Source organism: Lathyrus oleraceus, chromosome 2 (genome assembly GCF_024323335.1).
Source record: "Lathyrus oleraceus cultivar Zhongwan6 chromosome 2, CAAS_Psat_ZW6_1.0, whole genome shotgun sequence".
Classification (NCBI taxonomy): Eukaryota; Viridiplantae; Streptophyta; class Magnoliopsida; order Fabales; family Fabaceae; genus Lathyrus; species Lathyrus oleraceus.
Genome location: NC_066580.1, coordinates 337,677,207 through 337,694,571, shown reverse-complemented (window position 1 = coordinate 337,694,571; position 17,365 = coordinate 337,677,207). Strand labels below are relative to the sequence as shown.

General features: G+C 38.6%; 1 non-coding gene across 1 annotated transcript; it reads left to right on the top strand.

Annotated features, from left to right (window-relative positions):
* Nucleotides 1-14,209: 14,209 nt before the first annotated feature.
* On the top strand, nt 14,210-14,316 carry LOC127124944 (small nucleolar RNA R71). The gene has a single exon (XR_007804418.1). It is a non-coding gene; the product is annotated as a small nucleolar RNA R71 (small nucleolar RNA).
* Nucleotides 14,317-17,365: the final 3,049 nt, after the last annotated feature.

Here is a 17,365-nt window from a genome sequence, read left to right as displayed (position 1 = left end):
CTTCAACGGTTGGTTGATATCCTTATGGCACATAGTGATGAGGAATACCATAAGGGAAACCAGGAGGCATCTGGTGTTACGGAGCACTGACTGGAGTCACAGAAATGGGCACAAAAGTGATTTTAGAAATCACAGTCCTCTGAAGCAGATTCTGAGCAGCCACCAAAGCTTCCGTCATAGTAGTGAGCCTTTCAAAGTTGTCCCTCAAAGTAGTCACTTCCTCGCAGAGTTCACTATTTTCTTACTCTAAACGATCCATCTTCTTTAGTTGATTAGCACGAGTGTTGTACTGGTGAGACAACTTGTCTGAATGAAGACCAAGAAAAGGAAGAAATAAGACACCTATTAAACTTACACAAATCAAGACAGGATGCAATATGATGCATGATATGCAAATGCAAATGCAAATTTTTCAAGGAATTTCAAGATAGAAAGTAAATTGCAAACATCCTAAAGGAAATAACACATTTTAAAATACTAAAAATCTTATTTTACTAATAATGGAAAGCGTTATGATCTAAAATACAATCTTAATAATCCTAAAACATAAGAGAAAAGAAACTAGGTCTATGGAATCATATCTGATAATGACCTAACTTCAAGCTGGTACTTCTTGTGAAGTCTTTTGATCTCTCTCTCATAGTTGATCTCCAGGGCATCCTTCTCTATCACGAGTTGATCTATAATGCCTTTCCAAACACTGGAAGTAGGAAGATGAGTAGATGATGAAATGTTACAGGAAAATAAATCCTCTTGGTTACGTGACCTCTTCATACCATGTTGCTCAAGCAACTCTATCAAGTCGTCATTTTCCTTCAACTTCTTCTCCAATTCCATCTTCTCAAGGTTTAAAACGTCAAACTTATCTTCCTAAGTATCATATTCTTGCTTCATCCTGACCAAAGCTTCTTGTAACCCATCTATGCCTTCAATATGAATAGTGGGTTATTTGACCACCACTAAAGACATAGGCTCTCATAAGCGTAAGGCTTCTTGTGTTTGTTTTGCTCTCTTCTTCACCCAACTAGTGTAAGGCTCCAAAGCTACATAATTCTTTAATCCAAGCTCACTTTTTCCTTTCCCTATGAGTTTTATGCCAAGCATGCACCATCCTAGACTTCAATCCTTAAGTGTATTTCCCTTCTTGGATAAATAAACCTTCTAACAAAGTGTTATTAGATCGATCCCTTATAGTGAATCCCAGTTGAGGTCTTGCCAAAGTCGGATTGTAGTTGATTCCTCCTTATGTACCAAGAAGAGGAACATTAGAGAACTCCCCGCAACTATCAATAATCTCGACATCATCGTAAATAGAAGAATACCAAGTGATGTCACCATTGGTGAGAGACATCAGTCTTTGAGACCACCTTAAAAAACCCACATGTTCTTTGAAGATAGGAGACTGCGGCAAGTTCAAAATAAACCACTTGTACAACAAAGGTGCACAACAAACAATAGTTCCACTTCCTTTAGAAGTGCTTGATGGATGGAGAAATAGGTATCACCAAGCAAATTTGGAACTGGATTCCCAACCAAAAAGATCTTAATAGCATTAACATCAACAAAATTGTCAATGTTAGGTAACAAGACCAAACCATAGATGAGTAAGGCAAGAATAGTTTCAAAGGCCATCATGCTACCAGCATTAGCAAAAGAAAAGGCTTTCTCAATCATAAATTTTGAAGTTAACCATCTGATACCTCCTTTGATAGTGAGATTAGCATCTACATCAGATTTCTTTAGATGAATAGTGTAAGACCCCAATTTTGACCCTAAGAACCCTCATATTATCTCATCATTTGCATTGGTTTTGGGATCACACCTTGGCATCCTTCTTACCCCTCATTCATTGGATTTGCATTGGGAGAGATCACCAAGCACATTTGATTGTATCATACTTAATTTTCTTTTATTTACTAACCAAAACACCAAAAATATGTCTATGTATAGCTTTGTTTCTTTTGTAGGTAGTGTATGCATCCACCTATGCCCTATCAAACCCACAACTAGAGTTTGAGACCCTCACAGAAAGAGATCAATCAGTTAATGATTCACCATTGGTTCTAAACATCATATATGAATCCTCATGTTCTTTATTTATCATTTTGATCAAAAATTCATCAAGAGTTTGAAGCTTGTTTTCCTTGGAAGTCCTAATTCATTTAGGTATCTTGTGTGACTTCCTCAACAAGTTTATTCAACAATTGGTCAAATATATCAAGGGATAATTCATTACACATCATATTATGCATATATGATCCTCCATGAGCCCTAAAGATCAAGATAATTTCAAGATTGCGAGTTGGTTCAAAGAGGTTGACCAGAGAAAGTCAACTAGTCAAAACTAGGGTTCCCTAGACCCTATCTCCTACAATTTTTGTCATATGAAAATGATTCCAAGATCAAAGTTACTTGTAAGACCCCAATTTTGACCCTAAGATCCCTCATGCTATCTCATCATCTGCATTGGCTTTGGGATCACACCTTGGCATCCTCCTTACCACTCGTTCATTGGGTTTGCGTTGGGAGAGATAACCAAGCACATTTGATTGTATAATACTTTTTTTCTTTGTTTACTAACCAAAGTACCAAAAATATGTCTATGTATAGCTTTGTTTCTTTTGTAGGTAGTGTGTGCATCCATTAATGCCTCATCAAGCTCACAACTAGGGTTTGAGACCCTCAATGCAAGGAGATCAATTAAGAGATGGTTCACATTGGTTATAGACATCTATATGGATCCCCATGATCTTCATTTATCATTTTGATCAAGAAATCATCAAGAGTTTGCAGCTTGTTTGCCATGGAAGCCCTAATTCATATGGATATCTTGTGTGACTTCCTCAATAAGTTTCTTCAACATTTGATCAAATATATCAAAGGATAATTAATTATACATTATCTTATGCATATATGATCCTTCATGATTCCAAAAGATCAAGAGAACTTCAAGTTTGCAAGTTGGTTCTTGGTGGTTAAACAGAGAAAGTTGATGCGTGCTTTTCGCAAGTATACGAACACGTCAGAGTAATATAAAAGATTGTCGAATCCACATAGACCAAGTTTCAATCTATCGTTATCTATTGTTATGGTGTTTATCTAAGGTAATCAAAATAGGGGTTTTTAGAGTGTGCAATGAAAAGTAAAGTATTAGATTAAGTTCAATTAATAAAGATAGGCTCGAATGTAATTCACATAATCAATTAATAATCCAAGTACTTGCTAATAGAACTACTTATGGACAGTGTTTCCTACTTTGAAAAGAACCAATTTAACAGGAACTGTCGCTTTCGCGTATTCAGAACCGAGTTGTACTCCGTAATCAAACCCTCTTTTTGTCACTTATAAAAAGGTGCGTATTGCGTTAGAGTAGTAAACCTATTTTTAAGAAATATAGTATCTTGACTAAGTTGAAAAGTATTTTAACCTGGATTTCTTAACCAAAAGAGGTTCTCACGAACCAGACTCTAAACTTATAAACGCGTCCAAAAATAGTTTTAAAATCACTTTTCTTCTTAAGTTAAAAACTCCTAATGAACTAAACAAAACGCTTTCGCTGTATTTGAAATAGTTAAAAACAACTAAGTTTAAAAAGACGTTGGACGGCTTTCGATCTTACCCAAAGGAAATTAAGTGCAGGAAAACTTAAGTTGAAAGTTAAAATAGCCCTTAAGTGTTTCTACGAACAATTGTACGGATTATCGGTTCAATTACGGTCCTTACATTCTAACCTTTATAGATTTAGTTAGACATGGTAAAGTAAAGGCGCATTTTAATTTAAATAAAAGTAGTGCGAGTGCGGAAAGTAAATAAAAGTAGTGCGAGTGCGGAAAGTAAATAAAAGTAGTGCGAGAAATAAATGAAAGTAAAGCGAGTGCGAGAAATAAATAAAGTAAAGACAGTGCGGGAAAATAAATAAAGTAAAGCGAGTGCGAGAAATAAATAAAGTAAAGACAGTGCGGGAAAATAAATAAAGTAAAGACAGTGCGGGAAAATAAATAAAGTAAAGCGAGTGCGGGAAAATAAAATAGATAAAGGCAAAGCAATAAAAACCTGCTCCAATCGGAGGGTTGAATAAAATACGAAGCGGAAATGAAAACGGCGGCAGGATTAACTTCCTTCCAAAGTGCTCCAAACTCGATTACAGACTTGATCACAGACTTGATTACACAATTGTGGTAACACCTCAATGCGAAGCGATTACCACTTTTAATATACTGAATATATGCCTAAGTGAAACTAAGTTTGCTCTAAGTTTGCATATGCTCTAAGTTTGGATGATTAAACAAATGAATTCGAGTCTCTATTTATAGGCAAGTAAAATAATGGAAAAGACAAGGATGCCCTTCAGTTTGAAATTGGGAGGGAAAAACTTCCTTCTTGTGGCGCCCGCCACAACCCCATGGCGCCCGCCATAAGAGCAAAGTGTGGCGCCCAAATGGAGATAGTGGGAGACGTGACAGTTGAGAGAAGTTGAGTCGTGACACGTCATGGCTGGACCCATGGTGCCAGCCACAGTGGGAGCCACAAGTGTAAAATGCTGAATTTTAGGGTTTTTAGCTCGTTTTCACTCTTTTTCTCTATCGGGGCTCCGATTAGACTAAAAACCTGAAAACAACTAAAATGCATGCGAAATCGGAGTCGAAAATACGGTGAATTTCAGTGTCATCAAATTCTCCCACACTTAAACCCTTGCTTGTCCTCAAGCAAAACACTAAAAAGCTCATGGAAGAAAAACTGGTGTCAACGAGTGATTTGGGCTAAAAGATTTCTAAGTTCAAGTCGGAATGCAGTGATAGGTACTAACTGAGTGAACTAAGGGTATCATGATGACACTTATCTGTAAACACGGACATAAACTCCATTCCTATATTAACCAACCCATATTATCCCACAATACCTAGGCTTGCCTCTTCATCTCTTTTTGTATCCTTTTCATTCAGGCGCAATCACATTAAGCCCGTTATCCGTACATGCTTCATAGCAGAGTGACCTGTTAGTGATTATGATCCAAACATGGGGTTCCTGACACATAAATTTGTGTAAACCCGTTTATTTGACCCAACTGCAGTTATGGGGGATTGGATCATAATCCGCCCTACCGAGTTCAGCGCCAGATACCTCTGAACCAACTAACATCGGGTGAGTTTTTCTTTTTCTTTATTTTTCTTTTTGTAGCAGATTTTTACAACTTTTTTGATTTAAATGACTTTGTAAGGGTCACCTATACCCGAGTTTCCTTTTTGCTTTCTTTTATTTATTTCACTGGATTATTTACTTATGTTCATCGGTCCCCTACGTAGAGGATGCGTAGGCCGGAGCTGACTGCTGGAATAAACTACTGAGGACTTATACTGAAATGATGATTAAGGCCATGCTATATGGGGTTTTGGGAGTGATTCCTATATTCATGAAGTCTATGGTTCTAAAACAATACTGATGTTTCAAAAAGTTCTCCCAAGTCACCGCATCCTTACTTAAACCCGTCTTTAAAAACTCAAAAACTTTCAGAATAACACCGTTTTCTTTTGCAAATTTTTTTTGGTAGGGCTAAAGGAGTGGGGAGATTAGACTGTACTAAAGATACACTATACTTGGTGACTCGTCAGACTCATGCATTATCTAAAACACTCAAACTAAAAGCAAAATGAAATAAAGTAAACAAAAAGCAATAAAAATAAACAAGCTAACTAAAAACAGTAAAGAAAAATAGAAAGCGATAAAGTCTCCTCCCACACTTAAATCGAACATTGTCCCCAATGTTTCGAAATAAGATAAGGGGAGAGTCACCTGACATCCTACTGCTGACCACTAGTGCGTTCTCCATCCTGAGGTGGACGACGGGATCGGCTATGACGACGGTCTCTCTGATCCATCCTGGCCTGTAAGGCATCCTGAGCAGTCCTCACCTCTCAAAGGTTACCCAAAATGGAACCCTGAGTGGCTTCTATGAGTGCAGTATGTTGACGGTGGTAGTGCTGCTGACGGGGTTGCTCATTTGTGATCGTAAGCAGGGACTGTACAATAGTCTCATAGGATCTATCTGTCCTCCGCTGCGATTCTTGCATGAAGCTCATGTTATCCGCCAGTTGTTGCTTAATGGTAGAGAGTAGGTCATCACGCCTTTGCTCTCTAGCCTTGTGGTCACGCCACATCTCCTCTGTAATATAAAAGCCAGGAGCAGAACCTGCAAAAGAAGAAGATGGTGCGGTGTGTGATGGTGAAGGGTGATAGGGGGACACATGAGGCATGGGAGATCGCTCTCTCCGATCATATTCTTCATCAGTGTCGTGTCCCTCCTCATCAGGAACATTAGGAAGAAGTGGACCCAAAACAGGTGGAGCATCTAAAACATAGGTCCAATTCCTTTCATTACGTACATCAGTATGTCTAGTGCATGGTAAAACAACAGATGGGATAGCTATACCATGAACCATAAGCACATAACCTCCTTCTCTCCTCAATCGGCACAATTTCATATCTCTCAGAAATTTTAGGTTGATTGTGCGAGGAGGTAAGGGATCTAGGGTAGCTATCTCATTGTCCAGGTTAAGCGCCCGAGTAATAGACGTAATGAGTCCTCCGAAAACTATAGGTCCCGCTTTATTAAGAGTTAAAGCCATATGAGCGAGCATAAACGGGACCGAATTAATTCTTCTATTTGTGAGGCTTCCTTGCAAAAATAGAAGTTCTCGAGCGTTGACCTTGTTTGGATTCTCCCGGCCAAAAATAGTACATGCCAACATATATCTAAAAACTCTGATGGCCGGGTTATGGATGGTCGAGGCAAGAATTCCTCCAAAAGAATTTATGGAAGTGTTTGACAATCTCTGCCAGAAGGAAAACACCTCGACCGACCTATCTGAATCCAAAGGGGCCTCACAAATAGAACCGTCCCCATGAGGAATACCTAACAGGCTTGCTAGTTCGTCGGTACTGAATTCATATTCAACAGCAAACATTCTAAATTTGACAGTACCAACTGTGCTAGCAGTGTTAGGATTGACAATATAAATTAAAGAACTTAAAAATTCGATTGTCAATCGCTCAAAGGTAGGTTCTTTGTTTGAAAAGATAGTATGCAAGCCTAAATTATCTAATAAATAAAAAATGCTATGGTAGATATCCAAAGTGTAAAGACAATTTTTATCCACATACCTTGTCATAAGAATTTCCCGATTTTGCAATCTTTCGATAATCTTCCTTTGCCTATCTCCCGGTTTCCCTCCTCGAAGGATAAATCCATTGAACTCCATTATTTAGCTCTTGCAATGCGATGAATAAGATGAAGATGGGTTTGTAAAAAGGTGGGATTTTTATGAAATTCGACGGATGAAAATGAAAATGGAAGTTGGAAAATGATTTGTATGGTGTGAAGATGAGAAATGTGGGAGCTTTTGTGGGGTTCAAGGGCGTTTTTGCAAGGTGGAAAAATGGGTTTTTGAGGTTTGAAGGTATGAAATGATGGAAAATGTGAGTCTGCCCCGAGCTTATACAGACGTTGTGGCGGGCACCACAAGGCTAAATTCGGCTGGACTGGATTTTGGTCATTTGGCTTGGGCTTCTCGTTCTCTTTTTGGTTGGGGGGTCCGGATAGCATTTGCATTGTAATTTCCTATTGACATAAGGCTTGCATAATTTTATAAAATTAAAATTTAAAACATTAGACTAATAAATAAATAAATAATTAGTATAATTTAACTATAATAAAAATGTAAATATAATAAACAAACATAAAACACACACACACACACATATATATATATATATATATATATATATATATATATATATATATATATATATATATATATATATATATATATATATATATATATATATATATATATATATATATAGATGTGGAAATATCAATGTGCTGACATAGTTAAGAAAATATCCCAAATGCAATGATATAAAATAAGTTAGATAAATGCGAAAAATATAAGCATAAATGAGACAAAATAAAATGAGATGGTAAAATCAAATAGTAGGGGTTCGTCTGCCTGAGTAGATCCACGGAGCATGGCTATCTCCTAGCGAAGCTCGGTGATCTCCTGGTATAAATAGTCAGCCTCGGTAGCGTGTGTGAGATCTAATACTCCCATCTGTAAGGTAAGGTCCGCCACCTCCTGCCTAAGCTCGGCAATCTCTCTACGACACTCTGCAATCTGGGTGCGGATGTCTGGGGTCTGCAATGATAAATTGTTAGAGAATACAGTGATCCTAGGTGAAGGCGGTGTAGGGGTATACTCAGCAACAGGTGGGGATTTGGGCTCCTCGATAGTCTCTCCCTGGCGCTCCAATGCATAACTCCAGTTAGATGGGTCATGAACACTAGTCATCATAGGATCAGGCAGTGTAAAATAATGAATCGCCTCGCTATCGACCCGCAATATGAACTGTCTTGGGTTGAAGGAGGATCTCCTCATCAACCCTCTGGTCAAGCAAAAGTCGATATCCATGGTAGTGTACCCACAGTAGGTCCGGAGATGTAACAACTTACGAGATAGATCTAAGGTGATGGCGATCTGTGTGATGATCCCTCTTACATGAATGACTCCTTCAGACGATCTGGAAACACCGCTGAGGCCACACAACAGGAAGTTCCCACATGCCACTGGGCGAGACTGGGATGCACAAAATAGTAGGAATATCTCCTCCTCAATTAGTAACGTCTCAGCATCCGGTCTCCCTAAGAAGGAGTGTGCCAGTATCATCTGGAAGTATCTAAAAGCAGGGTTGTGTATAGCCTGGGATAACTGAGTAGAAGGATCCTGACTCCCTCCACCTGAGATGTCACTCCAGAACTTTTCCACTTCCTTCCCCAGAAAGTATCCCATCGGTGTCTCAGGGATAGCGTCAAGGGTGGTCTGGAAGCCCAATAGGTCACCGAACTCCTTCTAGCTGAAAGAGTACTCGATCCCAAAAAGTCTGAAAGCAGTATACCCATCCGGTCTAGAGTAAGGGTCATAATCAAATGAACTGAGGAACTCCAATGTCAAGTTCCTGTAGGTGTTGCTCAGGTCGTCAGCGAACTCGTCCCAATGGAGCTGGTGGCTCATAAATCGGATACTCGGCTCAATACCAAGGGCTTCCATGCAGTGCTGATCTGGATAATGTGTGGGCACCATAGGGCGCTGGTAAAGAGCTATGTAGCGCTCTCTCTGGGCATCATCTCTATAGGATACGTGCATATCGTCGAAGTCCTGCATCCTGTAAAAGTTAGGAAAAGGGATCCTGAAAATACAAACATTTCAAATATTTAGTCTCGATGAAAATATGATAAAAAATAAAAATAAAATAAAATAAAGTAAATGCAAAAAAGTAAAACAAGGTAAGAAACCATGGGTTGCCTCCCAAGCAGCGCTTATTTAACGTCATTAGCTTGACGATCGAAATTTATACACCTGTAGTAGGGATCGGTGGATCAATCAGAGTGTGGCTTAAGTAGTCTATTGGAATGTCTCCTCCTTCGTAGAGCTTCAGTCTTTGTCCATTTACAATGAATGGACTACAGGTTTCGTTCTTGATTTCTACGGCTCCGGATCTCAAAATCTTGGATACTTCGAAAGGGCCAGTCCATCTTGAGCGTAGCTTCCCAGGGAAAAGTCGTAACTTAGAGTTGAACAAGAGAACAGGGTCACCTATATTGAAATCTTTCTTTACTATTCTTTTGTCGTGCCAAGCTTTTGTTCTCTCTTTGTATATCTTGGCATTGTCGTAGGCAGATTGCCTGAGTTCTTCTAGTTTGTGAATGTCAAGGATACGCTTTTCACCAGCGGTCAGGTAGTCTAAATTCAAAGTTTTAATGGCATAATAGGCCTTATGCTCTAATTCGAAAGGTAAGTGACAGGATTTTCCATAGACTAGTTGGTAGGGAGTTGTTCCTATAGGGGTTTTGAAAGCGGTTCGGTAGGCCCATAATGCTTCTTGAAGCTTCTGAGACCAGTCTCTCCTAGAGATTGAAACAGTTTTTTCTAGGATTTGTTTTATCTCCCTATTGGATACTTCTACTTGGCCACTAGTCTGTGGGTGGTATGGTGTTGCTACTCTATGCCTAACTCCATATTTTCTTAAAAGTTTATCAAATATTCTCGATATGAAGTGTGATCCTCCATCGCTTATGACTAAACGTGGTGTTCCAAATCTAGGGAATATATAGTTCTTAAATAACTTGATCACCACCCTAGTGTCGTTTGTGGGTGCAGCTATAGCTTGAATCCACTTAGACACGTAGTCCACAACTACTAAGATGTACCTGTTTCCTAAGAATGGTGGGAAAGGTCCCATGAAATCTATACCCCATACGTCGAAGAGTTCTACTTCCTGAATGTTTCTTAGAGGCATTTCGTCACGCCTTGAAATGTTTCCAGTGCGTTGACATCTATCACATTTGACAATGCAATCATGGACATCCCGCCACATGGTAGGCCAGAATAGGCCAGCTTGAAGAATCTTGGCGTATGTCTTAGAGGTGCTCGCATGTCCACCATAGGGTGCAGAGTGATAATGTTCAATTATACTTTTTACCTCCTCTTCTGGAACGCAACGATGAAAAATGCCATCTTTACCCCTTTTGAAAAGGAGTGGTTCGTCCCAATAAAAGTTTCTCACGTCGTTGAAGAACTTCTTCTTGCAGTGGTAGTCAAGATCAGGGGGTACGATATCAGCAACTAGGTAATTAACAATGTCTGCATACCATGGTATGTTACTTACTGCTAAGGAATTTTGGAAGTGCTCATGAGGGCCTAGGCTATCATCTTCAATGGTTTCTAGTCTAGCTATCAGTCTATCATAGGCGAAATCATCATTTATGGGTACTAAGTCTGGTTTTAGATGTTCTAGCCTAGAAAGGTGATCAACTACTACATTTTCAGTGCCTTTTTTATCTCTTATATCTAAATCAAACTCTTGTAGTAACAGAATCCATCGGAGTAACCTGGGCTTGGCATCTTTTTTACTTAATAGGTAACGAATGGCAGCATGATCGGTGTAAACTATAATTTCTGCTCCTACTAGATAAGATCTAAATTTGTCTATAGCGAAAACTACAACGAGTAATTCCTTTTCAGTTGTTGCGTAGTTGAGTTGGGCAACATCTAGGGTTCTACTGGCATAATAAATTGCATGTAATTTTTTATCTTTCCTTTGTCCTAGAACGGCTCCAACGGCATAATCACTAGCGTCGCACATTATCTCAAAAGGTTCTGACCAATCAGGGGGTTTCATAATAGGTGCTGATATTAATGCTTGCTTTAAAAGATTAAATGCTTCATTACATTTTCCATCAAAAAGGAATTCAGCATCTTTCATTAAAAGGCCAGTTAAAGGTTTAGTTATTTTGGAGAAGTCCTTGATAAAACGCCGGTAGAATCCAGCGTGTCCAAGGAAACTTCGGACTTCTCTGATAGTTTTGGGTGGTTTTAGGTTTTCTATAACTTCTATCTTAGCTCTATCTACCTCTATACTTTTTTCAGAAATTATATGTTCCAAAACAATTCCTTCGGTCACCATGAAATGACACTTTTCCCAATTTAGCACGAGGTTCACCTCCACGCATCTCTCCAGGATTTTCTCAAGGTTAGCAAGACAATTATGAAAATCAACTCCACAAACCGAGAAATCATCCATAAACACTTCCATGATACCATCTAGGTAATCTACAAAGATTGACATCATGCAGCGTTGGAAAGAAGTTGGGGCGTTACAGAGGCCGAATGGCATTCGTCTGTAGGCAAAAGTTCCATAAGGGCGTGTAAAGGTAGTTTTTTCTTGATCTTCGGGGTGGATAGGTATTTGGAAGAATCCAGAGTATCCATCTAGATAGCAGAAGTAAGAGTGTCTGGCTAGACGCTCCAACATCTGGTCTATAAATGGTAAAGGGAAATGATCCTTCCTGGTTGCTTTATTTAATTTTCTATAATCTATACACATCCACCATCCTCCTTCTAACCGTTTTGCTACATGTTCACCTTTATCGTTTTGCACGACTGTGATGCCTCCCTTTTTAGGTACTACATGCACAGGGCTCACCCACTTACTATCCGAGATCTGATAGATTATACCTGCCTCAAGTAGCTTAAGAACTTCTTTTTTAACAACATCACTCATTATAGGGTTTATTCTTCTCGGATGTTCTCTGGAGGGTTTTGAATCTTCTTCGAGTGAAATCCGATGCATGCATACAGATGGGCTTATACCTTTCAGGTCAGAGATATTATATCCTAAGGCTGAGGGATATCTTCGTAAAACATTTAAAAGTTGGTTTGTTTCCTCTTGGCTCAAGGTAGCACTGACTATAACTGGACGGTTCATCTCTTCATCGAGGAACTCATATCTCAGGTTCTTAGGAAGCTCCTTAAGTTCTAAGGTTGGTTTCTTAGGGCATGGCATAGGATCTGGGGTAAGGGATAAACATTCGTAAAGGTTATCATTGATGAAGGGTTTCCTAAAGTCATCATCTTCCAGTATGAGAGTTGATGGTAACTTAATTATTTTTATGATTTCTTCTTGTTCTAATTCCCTAACGCATTCATCAATGATATCTAAGGCATAACATGCGTCTCCCAGTATAGGTGCCATAAGAAATTTCGAAAGTATAAATTCTATTTTCTCGTCACCTACCTCAAAGGTCAACTTTCCTCTCTTGACATCTATTATGGCTCCTGCAGTTGATAAGAATAGTCTACCTAGAAGGATTGGTATTTCATTGTCCTCTTTGATGTCCATGACAACAAAATCAGTAGGGATAAATAACTGACCTATCCTAACAGGGACATCTTCTAAAATTCCTATTGGATACTTAACAGATTTATCGGCTAACTGAAGTGACATCTTAGTAGGCTGTAATTCTCCCAAGTTTAACCTTTCACAAACTGCTAAAGGCATTAAGCTCACACTAGCTCCTAAGTCTAGAAAAGCTTTTTCGATAACATGACTACCCAAAAGACAAGGAATGGAGAAATTTCCAGGATCTTTATCTTTTTTGGCTAACTTATTCTCGGAAATAGAACTGTATTCCAAGGGTTTCGGATCGTCGAGTCTACGTTTGTTGGTAAGGATGTCTTTGAGAAACTTTGCATAAGAAGGTATTTGGGTGATGGCTTTTGTGAAAGGGATTTCTACGTGAAGTTTTTCTATAACCTTAATAAATTTCTGATACTGGTTATTGATCTGGGTTTGTTTGAGTTTTTGCGGATATGGTATAGGTGGTTTATATGGCGGGGGTGGTACGTAAGTTTTATCTTTAGGTTCTTCTCCTTTTTATTGACCTTCCTGGTTTTCAGATTCCTCTAGTTCTTTTACTTCGTCCGTGGGTTCGGTATATTCCTTAGAAGTTTTGGGTTCACTCAATCTTGGGTTTGGTGGCTCATCATAAGCGTTCCCACTTCATAAGGTAATGGAATTGGCTTGCCCTCTCGGATTCTGTTGAGGTTGTCCAGGGAACTGTCCTCCAGGTGTGGTTTGGGGGGCTTGGTTTAAAGCTACCTGAGAGATCTGGGTTTCAAGCATCTTGGTATTAGTAACTATTTAGTCAACCTTGGTTCCTAACTGGGTAATCAGTTCATTAACGTGAATGTTTTGGTTCATGAACTCTTTATTTTATTGGGTTTGAGCAGTGATAAAATTTTCCATAATTTTCTCAAGGCTCGACTTTGGTGGTACGGGTTGCATAGGTTGATTTGATCTTGGGGCTTGATAACCTGATTGTCTCGGAGGTGCATTATTTTGGATTTGGTTATTGTTCTTATAGGAGAAGTTCGGGTGATTCCTCCATCCAGGGTTATAGGTATTTGAATATGGGTTCCCTTGGGTGTAGTTCACTTGCTCAAAGTGGGTTTCATTTAATAGGCTGCATTCTGCAGATTGGTGTCCTTTGGTTCCACATATCTCACAATCCGAGGAAACTGCAGCTGCAGTATTCGGGTTTATGCACATATGCTCGACCTTAAGGGCTAATGCGTCCATTTTAGCTTGCATCATGTCTATAGAGCTTAGTTCATGTACTCCTCCTTGGGCTTCCTTCTTCTCAACTGTCGCTCGTTCGAATCCCCATGATTGATGGTTTTGAGCCATATTTTCGATAAGGGCACTAGCTTCAGGGTAAGGTTTGTTCATCAGCGCACCGCCTGCGGCAGCGTCGATGGTCATCTTAGTGTTATAGTGAAGTCCATTATAGAAGGTCTGAATGATTAACCAATTTTCTAAACCATGATGTGGGCATGCTCTTAACAACTCTTTATATCTCTCCCAAGCTTCGAATAGTGATTCTCCTTGGTTCTGGGTAAATCTAGTTATGTGGTTTCGAAGAACGGCGGTCTTACTCGGGGGAAAGTATCTAGCAAGGAATACTCTTCTAAGGTTATCCCAAGTCGTAATGGAATTGGGTGGAAGGGAATCTAACCATGATATGGCTTTATCTCTGAGGGAAAAAGGGAATAATCTTAAACGGATCGCCTCAGGAGAAGCTCCATTGGTTTTAAAAGTGCCTGCTAATTGGAGAAATATTTTTAAATTTTGGTTTGGGTTCTTAGTAGCGAGACCTGCGAATTGTCTTAGTAGGGAGGGTTTAAGTTCGAAATTATTAGCTGGGATGGTTGGGTTTACTATACTAGAACTAGGTTCTTCGTTGGATGGTTGGGCGAAATTCTTAAGAGGTCTTTGGTTGTATAATACTTTTTTTTCTTTGTTTACTAACCAAAATACCAAAAATATGTCTATGTATAGCTTTATTTCTTTTGTAGGTAGTGTGTGCATCCATTAATGCCTTATCAAGCTCACAACTAGGGTTTGAGACCCTCAATGCAAGGAGATCAATTAAGAGATGGTTCACATTGGTTATAGACAACTATATGGATCCCCATGATCTTCATTTATCATTTTCATCAAGAAATCATCAATAGTTTGCAGCTTGTTTGCCATGGAAGCCCTAATTCATCTGGATATCTTGTGTGACTTCCTCAACAAGTTTCTTCAACATTTGATCAAATATATCAAAGGATAATTAATTATACATCATCTTATGCATATATGATCCTCCATGATTCCAAAAAATCAAGAGAACTTCAAGTTTGCAAGTTGGTTCTTGGTGGTTGACCAGAGAAAGTTGATGCGTGCTTTTCGCAAGTATACGAACGCGTCAGAGTAATATAAAAGATTGTCGAATCCACAAAGACCAAGTGTCAATCTATCGTTATCTATTGTTATGGTGTTTATCTAAGGTAATCAAAATAGGGGTTTTTATAGTGTGCAATGAAAAGTAAAGTATTAGATTAAGTTCAATTAATAAAGACATGCTCGAATGTAATTCACATAATCAATTAATAATCCAAGTACTTGCTAATAGAACTACTTATGGGCAGTGTTTCCTACTTTGAAAAGAACCAATTTGACAGGAACTATCGCTTTCGCGTATTCAGAACCGAGTTGTACTCCCTAATCAAACCCTCTTATTGTCACTTATAAAAAGGCGCGCATTGCGTTAGAGTAGTAAACCTATTTTTAAGAAATATAGTATCTTGACTAAGTTGAAAAGTATTTTAACCTGGATTTCTTAACCAAAAGAGGTTCTCACGAACCAGACTCTAAACCTATAAACGCGTCCGAAAATAGTTTTAAAATCACTTTTCTTCTTAAGTTAAAAACTCCTAATGAACTAAACAAAGCACTTTCGCTGTATTTGAAATAGTTAAAAACAACTAAGTTTAAAAAGACTTTGGACGGCTTTCCATCTTACCCAACGGAAATTAAGTGCGGGAAAACTTAAGTTGAAAGTTAAAATAGCCCTTAAGTGTTTCTACGAACAATTGTACGGATTATCGGTTCAATTACGGTCCTTACATTCTAACCTTTATAGATTTAGTTAGACATGGTAAAGTAAAGGTGCATTTTAATTTAAATGAAAGTAGCGCGAGTGCGGAAAGTAAATAAAAGTAGTGCGAGTGCGGAAAGTAAATAAAAGTAGTGTGAGTGCGGAAAGTAAATAAAAGTAGTGCGAGTGCGGAAAGTAAATAAAAGTAGTGCGAGTGCGAGAAATAAATGAAAGTAAAGCGAGTGCGAGAAATAAATAAAGTAAAGATAGTGTGGGAAAAAAAGTAAAGTAAAGCGAGTGCGAGAAATAAATAAAGTAAAGACAGTGCGGGAAAATAAATAAAGTAAAGACAGTGCGGGAAAATAAATAAAGTAAAGCGAGTGCGGGAAAATAAAATAGATAAAGGCAAAGCAATAAAAACCTGCTCCAATCGGAGGGTTGAATAAAATGTGAAGCGGAAATGAAAATGGCGGCAAGATTAACTTCCTTCCAAAGTGCTCCAAACTCGATTATAGACTCGATCACATACTTGATTACACAATTGTGGTAACACCTCAATGCGAAGCAATTACCACTTTTAAAATACTTAATATATGCCTAAGTGAAACTAAGTTTGCTCTAAGTTTGCATCTTCTCTAAGTTTGGATGATTAAACAAATGAATTCGAGTCTCTATTTATAGGCAAGTAAAATAATGGAAAAGACAAGGATGCCCTTCAGTTTGAAATTGGGAGGGAAAAACTTCCTTCTTGTGGCGCCCGCCACAACCCCATACCGCCTGCCATAAGAGCAAAGTGTGGCGCCCAAATGGAGATAGTGAGAGACTTGGCAGTTGAGGGAAGTTGAGTTGTGACACGTCATGGCTGGACCCATGGCGCCAGCCACAGTGGGAGCCACAAGTGTAAAATGCTGAATTTTAGGGTTTTTCGCTCGTTTTCACTCCTTTTCTTGATCGGGGCTCCGATTAGACTGAAAACCTAAAAACAAAGAGAAACATAGTGATAAAATAACAAAATAATAATAAAACAACTAAAATGCATGCGAAATCGGAGTCGAAAATACGGTGAATTTCAGTGTCATCAAAAGTCAACTATTCAAAACTGGGGTTCCCTAGACCCTATCTCCTAACATTTTTGTCATATAAAACTGATTCTAAGAGAATAGTTACTCCTCATGACATTCCAAACAAATTTCATGTTGAGGTCAAGAGCTAGTTTTTCTTGGAAAGTCATTTTTTATGATGGAGGATTATAGGTCATTTTAACTGTGCCCTAGTTAGGAGGTCAACTTCCAAGGACCATAACTTGCTCAATTTGTATGAGATGAAGACCATCCAAGTTTCATGATCAATTTAAAGATTTTCTATCCAAATTTTATCCTTTGATAAATTTCAAATTCAACTTGCAAGGGCATGTTCCAAGAGGAAACATTATAGGCCATTTTGGGCCATTACCATTGAATAAGCAATTTTCCTCAACTTCTAAAATGCATAACTCCTTCATGCCAAGTCCAAATTAGGTCAAATTTGTTACCAAATTGAATAGGTTTGAAA